Raw genomic sequence first — 12073 nt, 5'->3', positions numbered from 1 at the left:
CGTCGCTATGACGCCACACGACTCGCCCCCTTAGGAAGGAGGCGGGTCGCCGGCCAGAGCGACGGTCGCAGGGCAGGTGAGTGCATGTGAAGCTGGCATAGCGATAATTTTCGCTACGCCAGCTATCACACGATATCGTACCTGCGACGGGGGCAGGGACTATCGCGTGCGACATCGCAGCATCGGCTTGCGATGTCGCAACGTGCAAAGCCCGCCTAAGCCAAAGTCATCAATAAGTATTCAACAACCATTTAAATCAACATTTTATTTTTAATTTGATTATCTTTTTGTACGATTAAAAGTAATTGTGTTATCACAACCATGCAAGTGTGACAAATATGATTAAACAGAAGAAATTGGAAGAGGATAAATAGTTTTTACAACACTGTAATATTGCAAAATTAAATTTGGCAATACCATTTCTCGTAAAATATTTGGAAATTGGGTATGTGACTACAGGAATAAAGTAAAAGAATAATTATCGTCAATGTTCATCAGCAAGTCCGGCAGAGCTTTTGAAATACAGATCATATCTAAAAGTAAAGCGTCAGTGATTGCAAGTCATCAATAACACCACATTCGGCAGAAAGAGTTGGTTAACTTTTTGCCATCGTTAAATGTCTATTATCAGTAAAATCTGAACCATAACCGTGAGTGATTTATACTTGTTAGACTCTACGTATGTGACTAAGTCAGGGTTGCATCTGCATTTCCAAAAAATGAAACTCAGATGAAACCCTTGAGGAAGACATTCCGTATAATGAGACAGAATCCGAAGAGTTAAAGTTCAAATAATGCTCGAACATCGGACACCAAGTGTAGGGAATCATTAACCTCCATCCATTGGTGGGTTTCATTTCTTAAGATGGAGACTGTTTGTTTGCCATATGGTCAGTGTGGGAAGACTGTGTTGTCTCAAGGAGGAAACCTCTGAGAGGGGGGATTAGCTTATCCTGACCAGACCTGTGGATAGAGCTTGTGATGTCTCTCATGGGGATCTGTCATGAGGTATGTAATGACAGGGGCCCCAAGGCTGGTCCTCAGACCCTACTCTGTCTCTTATTGCGGATGTAGGCTTGACGGTAGCCAGGTCCGAGCCCCCAGAGTGACCCCGATCTTACTCCCCTTCTCTCCCACCTTTGGGGTGGGCCAGAAAACATAATAACAAAACTTCACAGAATTGACACGGACAAGGAACATGAAAGCTCGTACACATTGTATCCAAAACACACAGGAGAGACAATATGCGTACAGGGGAACAGAGAAAAGGGAAGGAAGTAAATATACAACAGAGGAAGGTGCACACCACTCAAAATCTCAACACAGATCAAAATAAACAGGATCACCACTAAGACCGGAATCACTGGAGCTACGCTGAAGCTATTATCGGCACATACTGGAAGAAAGCCATGCCTTAAATAGGAAGGAGACAGCTGCACGTGGCAATTAGCAACCTGAGCTCCTAGTTCCTGCTCACCAGTCTGCAAGAATTATCTCCTGCAGGGCTGAAGACCAGTGAACCTGAATCAGCCGACATCCAGCTCTAGCTGAACAATTCAGAAGCCTCAGATTGCTTGTCAGACTCTGTAGTGTGAACAGAGTCTGACATCGCCATGCCACCAAATGCGTGCAGAGCCGGACATTGCATGACAGGATTCTCTGAAGTAAGGGGGGGTTCGCTTCACCTGACTGGGGTCAGATTATGGAGGTTTGTGAAACCTCCAACTGTATCTCTGTAGACTGGTGTGTGTATACTGACCTGGGTCAGTAAGTGGAGGCTGACACAGTTCTACTGGGATACTTCTGAAGAAAAATGTATCCCAACCTGTGCGGGCAAACTGCGAGGGAAACAGACTGACAGTGTTTAGGTTATGAAGAGCAGTTTATATGTGTGTGATTCAATAAACCTGCTGGACTTTAAATGAACATTTTTCTGTGTGCTACCGCTAAGAAGAAAGCAGAGTGAGTAACCCATCTCAGTTTATATACTTATTAATCAGCATAAGCGAATACACCCCAAAAGGTGTGACTAGGATTTGTAGATGCTGGTGGAGGCAGTACTGCAAGATGGGAACCCAGAACCATTGGGGTTGGCTCCTGCACTGGGAGATTAAGTGCGTGCAGTACCCTGGGACGACCTCTCTAGTCCAGGGGCGTCACATTCCCCCTTGGTTAAACATAGCTCGTCCCCGAGCTACAGGACATCCATAGGTTTATTTTGTTAACTAGAAAGAAAAAAAAAAAAAGAGGTTAATCCACAATTTCACTTCCCTCACAGGGGAGGCACATTACTTAAACGTTACATTATAAAACATGATTCATATATATTACAGCACATTGAAGAAATATTTGATCATTGGAAATGGTGAAAATGGAAGGGAAAGAAAACCTTGTTTCTAGGGAAAGGGATGACGGTGACCCCTGACTAAACCTACTGTTGGTCCCTGGGGTCCCTCACCACCCTAGATAAGTTCCCCACCTATGTGCTGACCGTATACCTGACCCTAAGTATCCTTAGAGCTGGACTCTAAATAGGAAACGGGTGGGATGATCTCTTCGTCAACCTCACTAAACACTATGGAATACACAAGGAGGACATACAGGGAAAAATGCATGAACTATTTATCCACAGATGATTCAGGTAGAAGTTCACAAAAGCTTTCAGCAATTATACCACAGAAGAGTACAAGCCACCTGCTTGCAACCAAGGCTTGAATGAACTGAATCATCACTAGCACCAGTCCAAGGAAGGAAGGAGTATTTAAGCACCAAGAGAATACTGATAGTCAACAGCTGGGTGGAAGCCCCTGCTGGGTCCAAAAGGGAGAGAGATGAATCCAGCTGGAAAGCTACGTATACCAATGAATACTGACAGCAGGAAAAATGGAAAGTTGGAGAGAATTTTGCGCAGCCAAACGCTGTGACCTTCTATGGCCAGAAACCACTTGACTGTCTGTAACCTGTGACACAACCGTGACAGTTATGAACTTAAAGGTGTTGTCTTAACCTGCTAAAGGGGTTGTCCACTACTTGGACAACCCTTTCTCATCCCCCTTTGTCCAACCCCATAAAAATAAATAAGCCTATACTAACCTCCGGTGTCGGCACAGTTCCAGCAGTGTGTAAGGCCGCGTTCCCTGAACCCACGTGATATTGTTATGACAAGTGGGCTCTGTGACCAATCAGTGCCAGCTTCCCTCTCCCCACCTTTGGATGTTTCAGCAGGAAGTCAGCACAGCGCTCAAATCCTGTTCAAACGTCCAAAGGCGAGGAGACATTCACTGGGCGCTGGTCACGGGGCCCGCTTGTCATAAGAATGTCATGTGCACCCTGGGAACACGGCTTTAGACACTGCTGGAAGTGCTCTGGCACCGGAGGTGAGTATAGGCTTATTTATTTTTACGAGGGCAAACAAGGGTAATGAGAAGCGGTTGTCCAAGTAGTGGACAACCCCTTTAAATTCTTTATACATTAAAGTTGGCCCAGTGATTAGTTCCAGTTTCACAAGCTGTTTTTACTTTACTTAGCTATGCATTTGCGACGCCCCTGCGGTAACCAGGTGTCACAGAAACAAGGTAACAGCTCGGGTCCTACATGACTGTGCCAGTCACTACACACACTAGTACACCAGAACATACAGTATACACTCGCTGTACCCGGTTGGGAGACTCATCTAGCCAGATGTCAGGGCAGGGCGCTGTTAGGGCATGTACACACATCAGTTTTTTGCTGTACGGCATAATCCGGCACATTTCTGAATAACCAGATGCGGCGATAGCTGTCGCTGGATCCGTTTTTTTCCCCATAGACTTTCATTAGCGCCGGATTGTGCCACATGGCTGTGCATTGTCTCCGTTTTTTGCCAGATCCGGCATAATTGTCTGATCTGGCGGGCGAAAAGACGTCGACCTAGACGTTTTTTGTCTCATGAGAAAAATCGCATTCCGCCGTATCCGGCGCGATGCGGCGAAATGTATACAGTCATATGAAAAAGTTTGGGCACCCCTATTAATGTTAACCTTTTTTCTTTATAACAATTTGGGTTTTTGCAACAGCTATTTCAGTTTCATATATCTAATAACTGATGGACTCAGTAATATTTCTGGATTGAAATGAGGTTTATTGTACTAACAGAAAATGTGCAATCCGCATTTAAACAAAATCTGACCGGTGCAAAAGTATGGGCACCTCAACATAAAAGTGACATTAATATTTTGTAGATCCTCCCTTTGCAAAAATCACAGCCTCTAGTCGCTTCCTGTAGCTTTTAATGAGTTCCAGGATCCTGGATGAAGGTATATTTGACCATTCCTGTTTACAAAACAATTCCAGTTCAGTTAAGTTTGATGGTCGCCGAGCATGGACAGCACGCTTCAAATCATCCCATAGATTTTCAATGATATTCAGGTCTGGGGACTGGGATGGCCATCCAGGACATTGTAATTGTTCCTCTGCATGAATGCCTGAGTAGATTTGGAGCGGTGTTTTGGATCATTGTCTTGCTGAAATATCCATCCCCTGCGTAACTTCAACTTCGTCACTGATTCTTGCACATTATTGTCAAGAACCTGCTGATACTGAGTTGAATCCATGCGACCCTCAACTTTAACAAGATTCCCGGTGCCAGCATTGGCCACACAGCCCCAAAGCATGCTGGAACCACCATCAAATTTTACTGTGGGTAGCAAGTGCTTTTCTTGGAATGCCGTGTTTTTTTGCCTCCATGCATAACGCCTTTTTGTATGACCAAACAACTCAATCTTTGTTTCATCAGTCCACAGGACCTTCCTCCAAACTGTAACTGGCTTCTCCAAATGTGCTTTTGCATACCTCAGGCGACTCTGTTTGTGGCGTGCTTGCAGAAACTGCTTCTTTCGCATCACTCTCCTATACAGCTTCTCCTTGTGCAACGTGCGCTGTATTGTTGACCGATGCACATTGACACCATCTGCAGCAAGGTGATGCTGCAGGTCTTTGGAGGTGGTCTGTGGATTGTCCTTGACTGTTCTCACCATTCTTCTTCTCTGCCTTTCTGATATTTTTCTTGGCCTGCCACTTCTGGGCTTAACAAGAACTGTACCTGTGTTCTTCCATTTCCTTACTATGTTCCTCACAGTGGAAACGGACAGTTTAAATCTCTGAGACAACTTTTTGTACCTTCCCCTGAACAACTATGTTGAATAATCTTTGTTTTCAGATCATTTGAGAGTTGTTTTGAGGAGCCCATGATGCCACTCTTCATAGGAGATTCAGATAGGAGAACAACTTGCAAGTGGCCATCTTAAATACCTTTTCTCATGATTGGATACACCTGCCTATGAAGTTCAAAGCTCAATGAGGTTACAAAACCAATTTAATGCTTTAGTAAATCAGTAAAAAGTAGTTTGGAGTGTTCAAATCAAGAAATTGATAAGGATGCCCATACTTTTGCACCGGTCAAATTTTGTTTAAATGCGGATTGCACATTTTCTGTTAGTACAATAAACCTCATTTCAATCCAGAAATATTACTCAGTCCATCAGTTATTAGATATATGAAACTGAAATAGCTGCTGCAAAAACCCAAATTGTTATAAAGAAAAAAGGTTAACATTAATAGGGGTGTCCAAACTTTTTCATATGACTGTAATGGCTGTCTACGGACGCCGGATCCGGAATACATGCACGGATCCGTTTTTTTAAACTGAGCATGCCAAACTGACACAACACAGCTATATAAAGTCCTCACGACTGCCTGCCGACCAAGACCAACACTGCCTGCTGCCCAACCCTGCCAGCCTGCTGAAACCCTGCCAGCCATCCGCCTGCAGCCGGTCATCCGCCAGCCAGGAGGTCCCCATTTTTGAAGCACGTTTGTTTTGTACTATTATTGTCTTTGTATTTTAATAAAGAGCTATGTAGCTCCTCCATTGCAGAAAAAAAAAAATAAATATTAAACTTGTTCCAAAACCTTTGTATTTGGTGTCATTTTAAGGTAACTTTACATGATTGGGCTATTTCTCAAAGGAAAGCACCTATGGTACTTTGGGGGTCTTTGTTTGAAAAAAACATGGTGTATACAAATGGGGAAAAATGTTTGGTTTTTTTTGTTCTGTTCTTTTTTTTTTTTTTAAAATAAGTGTTTTTTAATCCTTACATATGTGTTATATATGTAATAACAGGGGGGAATTGAGGGATTTAACCCCTTCACGACCGGCCGCTTTCCGGGGGTTTTTTTCGCCATTCTTCTTCTGAGAGACGTAATTTTTTTAAATTTTTTTGTCAATATGGTCATGTGAGGGCTCATTTTTTGCGGAACGAGCTGTACTTTTGAATGGAAGTTTTACCATATAGTGTACTGGAAAACGGCAAAAAAATTCCAAATGCAGAAAAATTGCAAAAAAAGTGCGATAGCACTATTGTTTTTGAGATATTTTATTCACTGTGTTCACTATATGGTAAAACTGATGTGTGGGTGTGGTGCCTCAGGTAAGTGCGAGTTCGTAGATACCAAACAAGTAAGGTGTTAAAAAAAATCACCAAAAAAACGGATCCGGCAAAAAACGGACAGAAAACCGGATGCGCCAGATGAAAAACCGAATGTGCCGAATCCGCTTTTTGCCAGATCCGGTATGCCGGATTTGGAAAAAATGGTCCGGCGCATCCAGTTTTTCACAAATTTTGCCGGATCCATTGCGGGACTCACACGCCGGATTCTGCCTGACGGCAAAAACCGGATGTGTGCTCTTAGCTGCTTTCACACATCAGTTTTTTGGCATCAGGCACGAGCCGGCGAAAAAACTGATCAGGTGCATCAGTTTTTTCCATCAGTTGCTTCAGTTTTTTGACAGAGCCAGTGTGATACTGAGCATGCTCAGTTCAAAAAACCGGATTCGGCGGCCGGATCCATTTTTGCCGCATTATCCAGCTTCCATAGACTTCCATTATAAAACACGCTGATCCATCGCGATCTGTTTTTTGACAGACACAAAAAACGTTCACTTCAACATTTCATCCGGCCGAGGGTCAAGTAAATTTTGCCTGCAAAAAACGGATGAAACGCAAGGCCATCAATCCGGCACTAATGAAAGTCTAACGGGGGAAAAATGGATCCGGCAGCAACAGACGCCGGATCCGTTTTTTCATGTTTTTGCCGGATTGTGTCTGATGGCAAAAAAATGATGTGTGAAAGCAGCCTAAGGGCGGTTTCACATCAGCGTTTTCCTGCCGCACTCGCAGATCCGGCACAAGGACAGTACAGTACATTAAAGTTCACTGACAAGCTCCGGGCACATGCGGTCATGTGACCGGAGCATGTGACAGCATGTGACCAGGGCTTGCTGCACTGTCTATGAACTGTATTGTACTGTACTGCCCTTATGCCGGATCCGGCCGTGCGGCAGAATACCGCTGATGTGCTTGTGCCCTAAGTTAACAGGCAGCCAACTGGGAGGGAGAGACCAGACCTGGGGGAGGAGAAAGTGACCTGGGAAGTGTTTGTGAGCAGTCAGTCTGCAGTGGACAGTGAGAGAGGAAGGTTGTGAGCTGAGGAGAGCTGCTAAAGGAAAGGTGTCAAGACAGACCAGGAGTGAACATCCAGGGCTCACAGCACTTTGCACGCACGGGGTGCAGATCCCTAGAACAGACACGGATTTCAGGCCCTCTGTTAACTCTACCAGGCGGGTGGGTTTCCAGGACTCATCTGCCATCCTTTAACGTCCGAGGCATCAGCAGCAAAGTGGGGTCCGGGACATATTCCCTTAAATAGTCCAAGCTGCCTGTGGCAGGCCCCAGACACCAGGAGGACCTCCAAGTGCTCCACGCCAGGGAGGACCCACATACACAGGAGTGCACAGGTGGAGAGTGGCACCAGGTCGGCTGGCACAACCTGGAATCCAGTACGTCTCAGGACATCGAACCAGTGAGTAAACACCATCAAACTGCCCTCTTTGTCTTGACTGCTTCATTGCCGAGCGCCTTGGCATTAACCCTTCACCTACCCCTGGGGAAAAGCCCTGCCCGCGGAGGGCTCCACCGTCCACACTGCCCCCATCCATCATCCCCAGTGGGAACCCGTAGCGGCGGCCCTACTATCCCTGGCTGCAAACCGCGAGTGACGTAGTCGGACTTTATTTTAATTTTTCATTTAAAAACTGTTCGACGGTGCCCCCAGGTCCGGGACCCCTCGAGCCACGGACTGCCCGGATCCGAGCAGCTCGGCTGTCCCGGGGCGCGACACTTTCTTCTTGCAGTGGCCACTACAGGGGAAATGTAGTATTACACTGTGGCCATCGACTGCAGCCATCCATGGTGGCCATCCACTGCAGCAACTAAACTTCAGAATGCTGGATGCTACAGCTATCAGACGTTCTGCTGTTCAATGCGTTTTTTTTCACATTATTATCACAGCTTGACTGCAAAGACAAACACATACCAGCCATGATTGATGGGATCTGCATTGTTTTCTTTTCGTCATAACATATGATGGATTCTCGACAAATTTACTGCTGAGTAATTAAAAATCATTATTTGTTAGCAGTAGGGGAGGGGAGTTAACAAGTAATGGATAATGTGGTCCATATTACATTTTGCCGTAGGCTTTTGCCCATCACAGTATTAAAATACATTGAACATTGGGAGTGGGGGCATAATTCACGAGGCTACGAAATTAGTGCCTGGGAATCAATTGCGCACAACACTACGAATATCTGCTCAGTCAAATGTGTGCTAACTATGGGGCTACCATACCATAGAAAGTACAGTATTCATGGAAATGGGGTTCAGTCCTAATTGCACCAGGGCTGCCACTTGGAATTTCAGGGCCCTTGACTGGCGTCATTTTGGGGCCCCCTTGAGACTCCACCCCAGCTCCGCCTCTATAACTGCTCTGTATGACGACCTGGCAAAACCAGGTAGTCACAGAAAGAGTTAAACCTCCTTGGTACCACCTGATCCTACACTGGTACAGTGAAGCAGCCGCACCTCACCTCCGTGTAACAAAAGGAGCAGGAGGGGAGGAGTTGAGTCAGGCAGAGAAGGGAGTGAGAGGAGAGCAGTCAGGGGTTGTGGCTCCTGGGCTGCTGAGGAAGTGAAGAAAGGAGAAAACCGAGTCTTGGAGCTGAAGTGGAGAGTAGACTCAGGGGCACCTGTAGTGGACCGGGGCAGGGTGGTGGCCCGCCGGTAGTGTGCACGGGACCCCGGACTTGTGCAAAGAGAGGACTTCCCCCGTCCGAAACAGAGAAGGTGACTCTTAGCTGGAGTGCAGGAGAGAGAGAGAGAGAGAGGGCCCTGCTTCTTGTACTGGGTGTGGGATCCGAACACCCCCGTACCAAAGGCCTACGTACACTGGCAATTTCTGGTTAAGTACTGGACTCTGTGTTTCCTGACCCTACACATGAAAACAGCCTCATCCAACACCAGGACAACCGAACTGTGAGTTTCCTGCTCCCTGCAATCCCTGCCACCACCACAACTCCCACAGGGCCTTGGGGCATCCATCCCTACCCACAGAGGGTTAATAACATCCAGCTGCCAGCCCAACGCCCCCGGGAGTCCCCTCAATTGTAACGGTTGTACCCCATTTACCACATACCGTGGGTGGCGTCACGTAGAAACTTTCCAAGATCCCATACACCACAACCCCCTTTTCAATTGAAGTGATCGTGAGACCCCCCGGGTCCGGAGACCCTCGAGCCACCCACAAAAGGTCCGGATCCGAGCAGCGCCAGCAGCTGGCACGGGGGCGGCACACTCTGCCTCCACCCTGATTTGTAAGCCAATAAATTAAGCGTGAAGGGGCCCCCCTTCTGTTGGGGACCCGGACTAGAGTCCTGTTTGTCCCCCCCTGGTGGCGGCCCTAATTGCACCCAACCCTTTGACTAGTGATTGGTGACAGCCTGTGTGGGACTTGTAACGCCCCTGTAGCTTGGTCATTACAGGGTATTGTATAGTATCCTTCCCGGGCAGGAAGAGGTCACCCTGGTAAGTTCACACACACACCAGCAGCCACCAGGAAGGAGTTAATAATTTTCCAGCATCTAGCTTAGGTTTGCATAACACATCCTGTCTTTTAAATGAGCGGGAAGCAGGTGGCCTCACACACAGGTCACCATGACAACGTGTTGAATTCCTGTGAGGGAGGGGGCCTGAGCTAGGAGCAAGTGCAGGGCAGACAGGAAATCCAGTTAGAACTGTCTGAGATGTGAAGCAGCACAGACCTCTACAGAAACAGCTCTTGCAGAGGGCAACCAGCCATACCTGGGCTAGTAACACCTAGAGGAAGGGGAACCGGTATGGGTGATCATGGGGAATATACCTGGTAGCGCCTGCGGACCCTGGTCTGCTACAGAAGTGAGAGAGAAAGAGAGGCGGGCGAGTCCCCAAGAGCTCCATGCCACGAGGACCGCAACAATATGCACACGAAAGAAAGACCCTCAGATTCCCCTACTCGCTACAACGGCGAGAACCAGCACCCGGGTGCGACTTTGACCAGACCAGTGAATAAAAGCATCTGGAACCCACACCCCATGACTCTGTGAGTAAATGCCGCCGCCCTGTGCCTCAGTGCTCCTGTGGACTGCCGCCCACGATTCTCACTAACCTCCTGGGGCTTCCCCAATCCACCTGTGGGGAGCGATACCATCCCGGCTGCACCTAACACCTGCCCCGGGGAGAGACTGTGCAGTGGCGGCTAATCACCTGGCCGCATACCAAGGGTGGCGCTGCTAGCAACCCCCGTTCCCGTCCAATACCTCTCCTGGAGGAGAGAAGAATTGCAGGGGGGTCTATGGCGGAAGTGGCTGAGACCCCAGTCGCCGCTGCAACCGGTGACATGCTCCCCAGGAACCCGTTGTGGCGCCCTGGCCTAGCCAGGTCGTCACAGATAACATACAAACACCCCCCACCCCCATCAGACAGGGACACCAGCCAAACAAAAATCCTTGTTGCCTCCCTCCAGTGTCTGATGTCCACACCAGGTGGGGCGGAGCCAAGCGGTTGGCCCCACCCACCGAGGAGTTCACAGGCCTGAGAGGAGCAAACACTTGGGTGTCTGGGTGTGTGGCCCAGGCACTGACAGCAAGGTTGGCAGACGGTGGTGGCCGTCTGCAGGAGTGGTGGCGCAACGCGGAACCGTAGGACCGGGGAAGGGCGACGGCCCGCCAGTACCGACCAGGGAGCGATGTGAAGCCAGCACACACAGGCAGGGCCATCGGACCCCGACCAGGCTTGGAGCCGCTGGCAATAGTCAGATCCGAATGTGACTGGCACCCCAGGGGTTTCACAACAGCAAAAGTCCCGATTGAAGGCAACAGCCCACACCATGAGGGTATACAGCTACCGCCTAAGGCTAGAGACACAAGGGCCAGTGCCTGCGGGCAAACGGGCTCCTCCGGTACCCATACACCGGGGAGCGGACTACCGTTGGGAATCCATAATAGTCAGAAGGAGAACACCAAGGTGCAGGGAAAGACAGCCGCCATCACCTGTCCGGGGAGAGACACTGCAGCCGGCTGCGGAACCCGTCCATCCAGCCGTTTGGTTTACCGAGGACTTTGTACCTTTCTTGCTGAGTGAGTACACCCGTGCCATCCGGCACCGCGATGCGCTGTCCCTGCAACCCTGCACCTCACCAACCCTGCCTCCCCGTCACAACATCATCGGGCCCCGGGACCACCGACGCCTACCCACGGAGGGGGAAAACAACATCCCAGCTGCTCCCTTCCATCGCTCCTGGGATCCCCGTCACCAGCAGCGGTGGTGCCCATCTTCACCACGACCCGTGGGTGGCGTCACGGACTAAATTCCCCAAACCAACCACCCCTTTCACTCACGGGCGAGGAGCGCCGCTCGAGTCCCCGGATCTGGCCCACCGCTCGAGTCACCGAGCAGCAGCAGCAGCCGCAGCAGCGCCGGACCCGAGCATTAGCGAGAGCGCAGCAGCGACGGCGTCCTCCCCGCCCGCGACACCGTCACCCTCCTTCCATTACCCCCTTTGTTATACCGGACTATCGAACTCTTTTTTTAATGAAACCCACCGAGGTCATGGAAGCATGGTGGGGCCACTCATAGCTGACCCCGAACACCACCGGCCCGGT

Source organism: Anomaloglossus baeobatrachus, chromosome 4, assembly GCF_048569485.1.
Source record: "Anomaloglossus baeobatrachus isolate aAnoBae1 chromosome 4, aAnoBae1.hap1, whole genome shotgun sequence".
Lineage (NCBI taxonomy): Eukaryota > Metazoa > Chordata > Amphibia > Anura > Aromobatidae > Anomaloglossus > Anomaloglossus baeobatrachus.
Note: the sequence above shows the minus strand (reverse complement) of the source record.